This window comes from Capra hircus, chromosome 16 (genome assembly GCF_001704415.2).
Source record: "Capra hircus breed San Clemente chromosome 16, ASM170441v1, whole genome shotgun sequence".
NCBI classification, from domain to species: Eukaryota; Metazoa; Chordata; class Mammalia; order Artiodactyla; family Bovidae; genus Capra; species Capra hircus.
Genome location: NC_030823.1, coordinates 72,611,869 through 72,624,707, shown reverse-complemented (window position 1 = coordinate 72,624,707; position 12,839 = coordinate 72,611,869). Strand labels below are relative to the sequence as shown.

General features: G+C 46.1%; 1 long non-coding RNA gene across 6 annotated transcripts in view; it reads right to left on the bottom strand.

Annotated features, from left to right (window-relative positions):
• Nucleotides 500-12,839, bottom strand: part of LOC102169208 — an 86,931-nt gene continuing 74,591 nt past the window's right edge. For 5 of the 6 annotated variants that reach the window (XR_001919335.1, XR_001919336.1, XR_001919333.1 and 2 more), the window contains 3 exons: nt 6,804-6,929; nt 4,207-4,344; nt 500-1,845 (listed from right to left, as the gene is read on the bottom strand). This is a non-coding gene — a long non-coding RNA (uncharacterized LOC102169208). The remainder of the gene's footprint in view (nt 1,846-4,206; nt 4,345-6,803; nt 6,930-12,839) is intronic. The other variant, XR_001919337.1, reaches the window with a different exon arrangement.

Genomic DNA, 12,839 nt, shown 5'->3' with positions numbered 1-12,839 from the left:
TACAGTTTGAAACACAGGTTTGATCATATAGCTACTCTTACAAAGAATGATTGCCTCGACTTTTAAGGTAAAAATGTGCAAACCTCAACACAGAATACAGGGTCCTTCTTGGCTGTGCCCAGTCTTTGCTTGACTCTCCCGGGCTGTCATTTTCCATGAAGCACTTATTTCCAGCACACAGCAGGCTTTCTTTGTGACTGTTCATTCACGCATTTCATCTCCACCCTATTCTTTTTCTCTCTCTAGTAAAACCCTACTCTTCCTTTCATACCTACTTCAAAGAGTTCCTTGTTTGGGAACCTTCCCTAGCTTCTCCAGAGTTATCTCCTCCTCCAGGGATCCCCAGCATGCATGCATGATAAGTCGCTTCAGTTTTGTCTGATTCGTTGCGATCCCATGGACTGCAGCCTGCCAGACTCCTCTGTCCGTTGGATTCTCCAGGCAAGAATACTGGAGTGGGTTGCCATGCCCTTCTCCAGGGGATCTTTCCAACCTGGGGATCAAACTTGCATCTCTTAAGTCTCTTGCGTTGGTAGGCGGGTTCTTTACCACTAGTGCCACGTGGGAAACCTGGATCCCAGGGCCATCATGTTAACCGGTGTTAATCACAGAGTCACTTGTGATGGCTCAGACAGTAAAGAAACCGTCTGCAATGTGAGATACCCATGTTCAATCCGTGGGTGGGGAAGATTTCCCAGAGAAGGGAATGGCTACCCACTCAAGTATTCTTGCCTGGAGAATTCCATGGACAGAGGAGGGTGGTGGGCTAGAGTTCATGGGGTCGCAAAGAGTCTGCCAAGAACACACTCGTCACATGGGTTCCTTTACTTGGTATCGCCTTTGTTTAATTGTCTTCCTTCCCTTCCCTGCCCCCCTCCCCCCATGCTATGGGCTCCTTGAAAGCAGAGTCAAATTCTTATTCACCTGTCTCCCTGGAGCATAGCACTGGGCTTGTCACGTAGTAGGGCTGGAAAAGTTCTAAATGAATAATAAATGACTGCCCTCTCCTGCCTTGCCCTTCTTTCATGACCTCAAATCCAACAGAGCTAGAGGAGAAACGCAGCTGAAGCATGACGAGGAGGGCTCCCTGCAAGGAAGCACTCCAGGGCAGCAGAGTGGCTCCGGCGACGTCCCCAGCAAGATGTAATTTACAGGTTGTCTTGATGTGACTCGATAATGCAATAATTGACGAACTGATCACATAATGTAAAACCGTCTGGCTCTGAATAGACCGCTCTCAGAGATGAAACAAAAATGAGAGCGTGTCTGCATAATCGGTGTGTAAACGCAGGCAGGGTATTAAGCATTCCTCTTTATTCTTAAAGAGCTGAAATGAGACAAGCTCCCCCCGCCCCAAAGCAATCTCTGTCTTTCTCTCTCTCTCTTTTCTCTGCTAATAAGCTCTAAGCAATTTGGAGGCAAGGTGTGATATTGCTCTCACAGATAAATAATAACAAACAAAAAAAAATCATAATGTTGATGTGATTATACCTCACTGACTAAAGGGAATTAAAGGTAGATTCTTTATTTGTTTGCTGATCCTGGGCATCCGACTCCTCATAACTGCTCAATATATCACACTAGTTAATCATTCTTGCCATTATCTTTAATGTCTTATTAGAGGGCTTCATTCATCTGGTTTTTATCTGTTTCATTGGAAGCAGTTTTAATCTCATTTCCGCAGCGCTGATAAGCCTGTTAGTTTGCACAAATTGGTTTTGGTGACAACGTGTAGATAGCAATAACGTGATTTCCAAACGGAGAGGAGAAATCTATTCAGGTCCAAAAAGCCAGGTGGCTTGAGCAAAGGAGTTGTGGAGAGGTGGAGACAGTGGTCTTGGCTTCCTACAGGAAAAAAATGAAGAAGGTAGAAAACAGGATGAGAAGAAGGGGGAACAGGAAGCTCAGATAAATTGTTACAAGACCCCCGCACCGGCACCCACAACCCGCACGGGTCCAGCCGCGCGTCAGAGAGCCAGCAGTGATGGCCGCGTCTGACCACTAGATGGCCGCATTGAGTCAACAGTCCCATCGCAGCGGTGGAAGAGGACGCACGTTTAGTGGTAGCGCTTTGCCCCCCAGACTGGAGCACCCAACTCTCAGACCCCAACTCTCAGACCCCACCCTGAGGGTGCTCCCAGCGCAGCCAGAGGTCTTTCCTGAGAGACCTTTTCAGAGTTTCCTTCCTTCTCTGGGGTGCTTAATATCAGGCTGTCTTGTGCCATCTATCCAGCTAATGAAGCCACGTTCCTCACTTCCACCTCGCTTTAGAATGGCCTGGCTCTAGGTTTCTTAGAATAAAGGAGGCAATAAGCCTATCAGGTTCAGTAGCTCAAAAATGCATTTATTGTAGATGCTAAATACAGTTGCCGCAGGTTTCCAGGTTGGGAGTCATCTTTTGCAGGCGAGGGGTGGGGGGAGAAGGGAGGGAATCAATAGCCTGTCAATATGCTTGGCAAATTTCTGAATGTCTGTCAGGTTTAAGAAGGCAGCCTCTTGAATCTCCTGACTCCTGCTGCTCGGGTCCTGGTACTGAAGCCAGAAAATGAGGCTTGTCTATTACAGTGCTGGCCCCTTTCTTGGGAGTGTTGATCTGGATGCGGGTGTCTGGAAAGATTTAAATCCAAAATCACTCTCCAAATGCACTAAACTCTATCAGATTTATACTTCACACACACATGAAACACCAAAATAATAATAATAGGGAAAGGAAGCATTTCAGACAAAAAAAAAAAAAAAATAGGGTCTCATAATAGGCTTCCAAATCACTTGTTGCCGAGGCAAACAGATACCAGCCAGATGCAGACAGTCAATTGTCTGGTGGTGTCTGGGGTGGGAGGGCACTAATAATATTCCAAAATTCTCAACTGCCAAAACTTTGCAGATCCATTTCCAGACCCTCTGCTTTCCAAGGAACATTCGGTTCATGTTGGTCTGATTCATTCTCACAACTCAAATGTTGATATAAAGTCTGCTTATGAAATTCTGAGACCTCTTGTTTTTAGAAACTCAGGAGGCCACACTTCCCTCAGACCTAGGGGAAGTGTGAACGCCTCTCTATTTTAGAATCTGAAACTCGGTTGACATTTCAGACCGTCTCAGCTAAGTTCTCGCAATCCCTCTTTATCCCATGTTCTGATTTGCCTGATTTAAAAGCATATCCATCTTGCAACTACTCTGTGGAGCAAAGAATTGAGGATGATGTTTAATGCGTCGCTTCTGATCTGAGCCTCCAAGGTGGAAATAGAATCCCAAGACTACAGGGTAAAGAGACTGGTTTCCTGTAGCTGCCTTTAGCTGAGCTTTCGCTCTCGAATTAGGTGCCGTGGGGCAATCATGGCAAGTAATAATGTCTAGAACCCATGAAACCAGCTAGGTTTACATTTCTTTCCAATGTGGTGCTGTTCCTTCATATGGAAATGATAGTACAGAGCAACGGGGTGCCTGCCTGGGGGCCATGTGAGTGCAGTCGCCATCAATATCCCAGTGGGGACATACTGGCCGTGCACGTGGTCTGATGAGAACATGGCCTTTTGAAACCCGGTTTGTCCGGGTAGCCACGGCGCCTACTATCGGGGCTGTCTGTTCCGGAATTCCCGTCAAGATTTGACTTATACATGTGTGTCTTTATTCTTCCTCTAAAACATGCCATTAATTCTTTGGAACAAAATGCACTGAGGTCTACCTACCAGCCAGTATGCACCAACTGTAGGTGGATTTGCTGCCTGGCAGCTTTGGAGATGAGCTCAAGGCCTTTCAGGGACCACCCTCTCTCCCCCTGACCAGTTCCCACCAGGACATCCAGCTCCTAAAGGTCAGGGTATGGATCTCTGATGGGTGCCTGACTCCTTAAACTCCCACAGAATGCACTGCTCCGTGGCCACATAGCATTAAGAGCCTCAGACGAATCGTGCCAGCCGCTCTGACGCAGAGCAAGGCCTACTTGAGAGGGGCAGAAGGACCCCACATGGGGCTACAGACGAAGCAACTCATCCCTCTACTTTTTCACATCCTTACGCTGAGAACCAGAAAACCACATGTGTGAGGACACACTTTATCTACGTATAAAGTGCCGAGTGCATACGAGTCAGATCTGTTAACAGCCTCATCCAAGTGAGCAAGGGCTGTCGGAAAACAGAAGCCAGGAAAAGCAGACATGTGGCAAATGGTCCATCTGCCCGGGCCCAGAATCTGAATATTACAGACCTGATGTCGGGAATGCAGATGTAACTGCCAACGGGGGTTCCTGCCAAACTTCTTCAAAACTTTCCGTGGTGCAGCTGACACCTATTTGAAAGTTTCTCCCTCCTTCTGCCCGCTGAGATAATGTCAGGTTTCTCTGACCTGAATGCAGAGGGAGAATAAAAATCAAAGTAAGCTGTGCTTCTCGGACTCCATAGTCTGTCTTAGAACAGCATCTCTGCGTCCCTGTCCCCACGTGATCGCCCACATCCCTTGGATTCCAGGTAGTATCCGCTGACTCTCTCCGCACCTCTGCTGATACCTACTGCTGAGACCACAGACGCCTAGACCGAGGTGCAGATCCTAGGGTGTCTCTTGGATCTGGGGCATCCAGGGAAGCCGATGCTTCTGTTATGCTCCTCTATTTCTTTTTTTTAAACAATATTTATTTATTTGGCTGCATCGGGTGTCAGCTGTGGCACACAGGGTCTTTCTTCATTGCATCATGGGGGATCTTTTGCTGAGGCCCACGGGCTCTTCAGTTGTGGCGGGTGGGGTCCAGAGCTCGGGGGCTCAGTAGTTTGGCTGCGCGGGCTTAGCTGCTCCACAGCATGTGAGATCTTAGTTCCCCAACCAGGGATCGAACCTGCGTGCCCTGCGTTGCAAGGCAGATTCTTCACCGCTGGACCAGCAGGGAAGTTCTGTTGTGCTCCCGTTTTACAAGAATTTGGGTTTACCGTGGGGTCTGGGTTAAAGATAGATGTCAGAGTTTCCTCTTTTCCTCCCTCTGGTGCATGGTCGTGGACCACGCGCACACCCTTTGGCCTTCTTTGTTGAGGACATACTCTTTCTCAGCATGTCTTTGGCGCCTCCTACAAGTAGGTGCCAGGGGCCAGTGAAGAGGGCTTCCCAGATGGAGCCCATCTTCGGTATCAAACAGCTTTGGCTCAATCTGGGACCTCCCGCAGCCCCTGAATACACACACACAGAGTCCACGCCTGCACATCCCAGGGCTTAGGACACTGAGAAGCATTGCTTCTGTTTCCATTTGAGAGCGTCTGTTGAGTCCTATTCAATATTTGGGAAGATGTACGTAACCCAGATAAAATGGGTCCCAAGTTACAGCCCCATCTATGAATTAAGTCATATTCAAAGAAACCCCATCTTTCTAGCTTTTTTAGAGAATTTTAATATTGAACAGGATCTCTTGAGAAAAAAAAAAAATGTCAAAGGAGCCCAGTTCATAGCTCCTAGTAAAAACTTCTTAAAAATTACCTTTCCTCCTTCCTCTGATTCTCAGGATAATTCGCCTGCCCCAGGGGATCTGAATCCTTTCCCCAAGGAGTCCTGTGGGTACCCGTGTGACTTCTTAGCTTTCCCCTGTCTCTCTGTTTCTTCCGTTTCTACTCTTTCATTTTCCCCATGAGTAAAGCGCAATCCTTTCATATGCAGCCCCTCCTCCCAAACATCTTACCTCTTTTCTGCCTCCCACCACAAGTCACCGGAATTCTGCATCATCAAAGTCCAAGCATTGAACCTCAGAGAGATTCAGCCATCTGTCTCTCAAGATAAAATTATTTATAGAGAGTGGGAGATATAGACACTGAGGATGCCAGACTGCATCCCCTAAGTGCTCAGGGTGATGGCGGGTGGTGGCGGAGTGGACAGTGACTCTCGCATTTACATCTCCAAAACACAAAGACAGAGGCTGAGTTGTAAACACACACCTCTCCCTATGGTCTGAACCAGTTGAGAGACAGGCACTACAGCCACAGGGGGACCCAGATAGAAATTTATCTGCTGGCGAACCTGGACTGCAGAACCTTAGACATGCGATCAAAATCAGGCTCCTCCCTGCTTTCCATCACACTTAGTTCCTAGGTCTCTGACAAGGGAGACGGAGACAGAGCCGACCTCATCCTGCCCATCAGCCACCACCTGGAGGAGCCTTGTCTGTTACTCGCCTTCTGGTACTCAGAGGGCCCAAGAGCCAAGAGGCAGATGAACATCTAGACTGTCCTGCCGAGGTGCGGGGTCAGAAGGAAGGGTGCTCACCTGAAGGGAGAAGACCTCGGAGGGTCTGAGCCATGCCTGCCCCTGCTCTTCCTCTAATCAAATGAGTCACCCTACTCTCATCACCCAATGCAAACTGCTCTCCTGGAAGTAGTGTCTTACTTACAACCCCATGGACTACAGCCCGCCAGGCTCCTCTGTCCAAGGGATTCTCCAGGCAAGAATACTGGAGTGGGTTGCCATGCCCTTCTCCAGGGGATCTTCCCAACCCAGGAATCCAAGCTGGGTCTCCTGCACTGCAGGCAGATCCTTTACAAACTGAGCTGTAAGGTGAGGTTACAGATCCTCTCCTAGGACTTTTAAAAGGTCAGCAAAAGCCCACTCCATGCTAATCCAAGGCATAAAGATATAAATGGGAGCAAATAATCTGCTACAATTAATAAGCCTGAGTTTCTGCATACAAAAAATTTCTTCTAGATGTTGATCATTTAACAGATTTTGTTGTCTTTCCTTATTGAAAAGATTTTGGGTGTCTTTTCACATGAAGTAGCAGGAAGAAAAATAGAATAAGAAGAGTCAGAAAACAGGCTTCTACTTCAGATTCTTACTCAGGCTCTTAAGTTGGAATTTGTCCCCAGCATTCTGTCTCTCGGTTCCTGGCAGACCACTGGCTAGGCAGCCTCTTTATTCATGCGCCCGAGGGTCCTCCTTGGTTCAGCAGTCCAAGCTCTAACCTGTGTGGAAGAGAGGACACCTCCTTCACAGCAGTTTTTTTTTTCAAAGAGCTATAATCTGAGATCCTAGAGGCTGGATAGTCCAGAGAAGCTAGGAATAGTCCCCAGAACACTAACTGCCTCTGTTGAAATAGTGGCTCTACCACGATTTAGCTGAGTGACCTCTGGCAAGTTATTTAACCTTTCAATTTCCTCACCTATAAAATAAGAGATATTAACAGTGCAAGCCTATTAGGGAATTAAGTGTCTTAGGGTATGTAAACAATTGGAGCAGTCGCTGGCACAGAGGAAGAGGCATGCGATGGCCGGCGTCGTTGCTGGTCGGTCACTAAGTCACGTCTGACTCTGCACCCCTGTGGGCTGCAGCATGCCAGGCTTCCCTGTCCTTCACCATCTCCCAGAGTTTGCTCAAACTCATGATTATTGAGTCGATGATACCATCCAACCATCTTATCCTCTGTCGTCCCCTTCTCCTCCTGCCCCCACTCCCTCCCAGCATCAGGGTCTTTTCCAATGAACTGGCTCTTCACATCAGGTGGCCAAAGTATTGGAATTTCAGCCTCAGCATCAGCCTTTCCAGTGAATATTCGGGACTGATTTTCTTTAGGATGGACTGGTCGGATCTCCTTGCTGTCCAAGCGACTCTCAAGAGTCTTCTCCAGCACTGTAGTTCGAAAGCATCAGTTCTTTGGTGCTCAACATTTTTACGGTCCAATTCTCACATCCGTACGTGACTACTGGAAAAACCATGGCTTCGACTAGACGGACTTTTGTCAGCAGCATTATGGTTTAGTAAATTTCAGTGCAGAAACCAACAGAATACTATAACCTCATCACAATCACTTTATGAACCTTCTAATAACATGGAAATGCTCAGGCTTAATTGCTAAATTTGAAAGCCAGAATTAAAATGTTTATATACCGTTTTGAACCATGTTTAAAAACAACAGCAACTAGAATGAATTCTAACAAAATGTTAATTGGTTATCTTTGGTCATCAGATTACAAAAAAAAAAAATATTTTATTTTTTCTTTCTGCTTTCCCACATGAATGTTCTACAACAGAATGTAGTCATTTAAAAAATGTTAATTTTGATTATTTAAATAATTCTGGCATCAGGGCAGATATAGCAGGCAAGCCATGTCTAACAAAATGTTGCTCTTCTGTCTGGATAAACCACACATTAGAGTGACAATAAATTCTATTTTCGATGGAAACAAGACATTCCTTTGTCAGTAGTAAGTCAGTCTGTTGCTACCCCACCCCACCAGCGTTATAAATGCCTCTCTCCTTGGTAGGTGTTTCTCCTGGGGGCTGCATTCCACAACCCCAAGGCAGGTATCAAGTTCTGCCATTCCGTTGAGGATCCATCCATCCTGAAGACAGTTGTTGCTTGAAGCAAGAAGCCTTGACAGCCCCACCTGTCCCATCACCCCACCCCTCACTCATATTTACCAACGTATTAAGTATTTGATGACGGAATGTGCTCAAGGCCAAAAATGACAGCCAGGCCCACTCTTCTATTGCTGCTCCATTACCCTCCCGCCTAGACGGTAGAAAAATGCTATTGAATAATACAACTCGAATTATTCCAGCCCCAAGTTGAAGCCTCAGCCTCCAGGTCTCTGACTTTCTAGACCATTCCTTGGATGGAAACTTCTACCTGGACTCTCATCCTTGAGGTACATTGCCAGTTTCAGGGGGCTGCAAATTTTTTTCTCCAGTATTTATGAGTTTAGATTGCTGCAAACCAGGAGAGGTTATCTGCTAAGAGCATCACAGGACAATCTGTCAGCTTCAGCATTTAACCTGGGGGAAAAGGAGCTATCTGGCCAAGCCCTCGGTGATGGCACCATCGTGAACTCACACATACCGTGACGCAAAGCTCAGTGTCAGCAAAGAGGGACTCAGCTCCAGGCCACCCACATGCCTTGTCTTGCCTTTCTTTTCCCCTATTTTTTGCTTTTTAATACTCCCCTGGACTCATCAAAGTTACAAAATATTGTAGCTACAAAGGAACTGAGCTCTGCTCAACGCCACAGAGCTAGTCAGAAATAATAATAATAATAGCAGTGATAGTGGCAGAGGCAAATTCAGACAAGCCTTCGCTACAGGCCAGGTACTCTGCTGAGATTTTCAGTAAAGTAACTTATGTGATCGGCACCACAACCTCGTAAAGTAAAAACAAACTTTTTGGCCAACCCAGTATTAGTATCCATGTGTCATGGAGGAGGATACTAAGGCCCAGGGTATTAAGTGACTTTTCCAAGCCAGGACCCTTGGTCTCTTGATTTATCACTTGTTCTTTCCAAGATACCAGGCTGTTGCATGGAACTCAGAAGCCAGTACCCTCAGAATCTTCCTCCTGACTGCTGGACCAGACACAAACAAAACAAAATAATCACAGAGTTGCAAAAAAGAGTCCCTTCAACTTTCTCTCAGAAAACATTCTCTGACCACCCGCCCTGGTGCTGGGTGCTGTGGGAAGTCAGAGATGAAATAAACAAGTGAGGATGCTGCTTTTATGCAACTTAAGATGTAATAGGGACAGAGGTCAACACAATATTGCAAAACAATTATCCTCCAATTAAAAAAAATGTAATAGAGGAAGACAGAAGAATGAAATAAGTGTTGAACATTGATAGCATTTACGGAAAATCCTTTTTCCAAGGACTGAACACAACGCAAACAAACCATAGTGAGAAAGAATCTTGACTCTCCCACCTAGCTCTCCTTCACCAGCTCCAACCTTCACGGTCAAGACCCTCCAGTGAGGCTATAATTAGCCAAAGGAAGGGGAAGGGGATGCATCTTGGTTGATAATCTCACTGCTTACAAGGAGGCTGGGGGAAGCTCATCCCATTTTAGAGATCAAATAGCCAAGGCTAAGGGTGATTCAGTCATTTGCCTCTGACATCATAAAACTACTCTGCTGCACACACAGGACTTGAAACCCTCTGTGGCCCCAAAGCAAACACGCTCCCACTGCAGAGCACTCCCTCCCCACTCCCTCCATTCCCTAGACTCATCTCCCAGCAAAGCCTTTACCTGTGGGTCCCATTTGGTGAGTGATGGATGAAAATTTCTGAGCAGTGCCAGCCCCTCCTCCAAGCCTGGCCTGGCGGCTGCGCCATTCCAGAACAAACACACGTTTGATCTATGAGGCTACTTTCTTGCCATGAAAGGATGTGTCTCCCAAGTGACCTCTTCCTTGGTAGTTGGAGAGAAAATGTGATAAAAAGCAAGAGCCGTGTCCTTTGAAGATAATTCATACATTGGCCAATAGATGCGATAAAATAGCTAGAAATCCAGCATGGGCTACAAACAACTCCACATTAAAGGCATCTGTGTTTAATAAAACTAATAAATCAAATGCTCTTAGGCGGCGCCTCCTGGCTATGTTTTAGGGCTATAATTGGTGCACATGGATAATACAAGAATAAAAAGGCATTGAGTCAGCAGAGAGACCACTAACCCCTGACGTGCCCCTCAAGTATTTCTGGGATTCTTTTGGTGTTTTGTTTGGGGAAGTTTATCAAAAGCAAAGTCCCTTTCTTAGAAAAGTGCCAGGCTACCAACCTCTGCTCTTAAACAGGGAGTACGCGCTCTCTCTGGGAATCTATAAACACAACGGAAAAGCCAGAGAAGAAGGTGAGCCCTGATATGGACTTATTTACAAAACAGACTCAGAGAAGGAACCTATGGTTGTTGTGGGAAAGGGTAGGGGAAAGGGATAGTCAGGGAGTTTGGGAAGGACAGAGGCATGCTGCTATATTTAAAATGGACAGCCTAACCAACAAGGACCTGCTGAATCGCACAGGGAACTCTGCTCAGTTTTATGTGGCAGCCTGGATAGGAGAGAGTTTGGGGGAGAATGGATACCTGTATGCGTATGGCTGAGTCCCTTCGCTGTCCACCTGAATCTATCACAACATTGTCAATCAGCTATTCAGTTCAGTTCATCTCAGTCGCTCAGTCGTGTCCAACTCTTCTGCAGCACGCCAGGCCTCCCTGTCCATCACCAACTCCCGGAGTTTACTCAAACTCACGTCCATTGCATCAGTGATGCCATCCAACCATCTCATCCTCTGTCGTCCCCTTCTCCTCCCGCCTTCAATCTTTCCCAGCATCAGGGTCCTTGCTGTACTCCAATACAAAATAACAAACTTAATTTTTTTAAGTAAAAAATAAAAAATGGAACAAAAAAGAGGGAACATTAAACATGCTAATTTATTGTGCCTCTCAGATATGCACTTCGGATGTATTTTCTGATTTAATCTTCACAAGCACCCCTCAGATGTGCGACCCTACTGCCTTATTACAGGTGAGAACACACACCAGTGAAGTGAACGTCCCGAGGCAAAGCTGATAGACTTCCAAGCCAGTGAAAGAAGACGCTGAAGAAGCCTGGAGTACTCAACCTTGAGAAGATGGACTACAAGAGCAGCTGCTATAAACTCTAGGCCCAGCTGAGACTAGTCCTTGAAGAACAGAAGCCCCTTTGCATTAAACCAAAAGAGAACAAAAGATGTAGGTTTAGAGACAGGAGGAGCTCATTGGTAGCAGTCCTCTCCAAGGACTGTTGGACCTAAAAGGAAGTGGTGGAAATTCCTGTCCTGGGGAAAACCTAAATTCACAGCGATGTTGTAGGCAGGACATTTGACCAGGTCCGTGTTCAGGCATTGGCGCATACAAACAAGTAATCCCCTCTCTCGCCTTCCCTGTGCTTTGTGAAATGGAGACAGTAATAACTAATTTGGAGGGTTTGGGGGAAAGCAGTAAACGAAATGATGTATATAAAATCCTTGGTAAACCCTAAGGTACTATCAAGCACGAGGATTGTTATGATTCCATCTTTCTGGAACTTTTAACATATAACCCAGCCTGGAGACAGAGGGATGGACTCAGTGACTTCCTACGACTCGTTTTTATCACCAGAAGTAGACAATTCAAAGCTTGGGAGGGAAGGCAAGCGGTTTCTGGGGATCATTAGCTTTACAAGCTTTCAGAAAACTTCAGCCTAAAATAGAGATGGCACATCCCTCCCCTCTCCCATGAAACCGTTTCAATGACATAGTCAACTCCATCTCGGCTGCAGAGTGTGAGAGCTATAGAGCTGGTCAAGGTCAGCCCGGCTTCTGCCAGGAAGGAGGGTAGTTTGGATGACAAGTTACCAGGTCATGATACTGAAGCAAATTCATAATTTGGGGCTAGAAGAAATTGGCCTTTGCCTCAGAGGCTATTTAATGCCATAAGACTCCAAGCCCCATTTCAGAGGCCAACTTTTTTTAAAAAAGATAGTGACCTTAATTATTATAGCATATTGATTAGTTAGGGACAGATGGCTTGAAGTCTATTCCCTACCTTTACAATAACTTACCAGATACACACTAATTCATCTCTTACTCAATATTGTGAATAGTTATCTCCCTTCATTAAATGAGAGAGCATCAATCTTTTATGAACTATAATATACATTGTTGGGTCTCCCAGGTGGGGCAGTGGTAAAGAATCTGCCTGCTGATGCTGGAGACCAGGAGATGCAGTTTCAATTCCTAGGTCAGGAAGATCCTCTGGAGGAAGAAATGGCAACCCACTCCAGTGTCATTGCCAGGATAATCCCATGGACAGAGAAGCCTGGCGAGCTACAGTCCACGGGGTCTCAAAAAGTCAGACACGTCTGTGCAGCCACACAGCAGGCATTCTTCATATGATATCTTTCTAGTACTGTGCATGCTGGTGGGGAGGCTTCAGCTAAAAACCTTTAAGAGCTATACAGATGCAGAAGAATATAGAAATAGAAATTGATATAGATGTACTTAGCATGAAGAATTATCATGACAAAGCAGCCTGAGATCTTATCTGTCATTTGTTTGAACAGCGAGAAGCTCCAAGCACTTCATAACTAC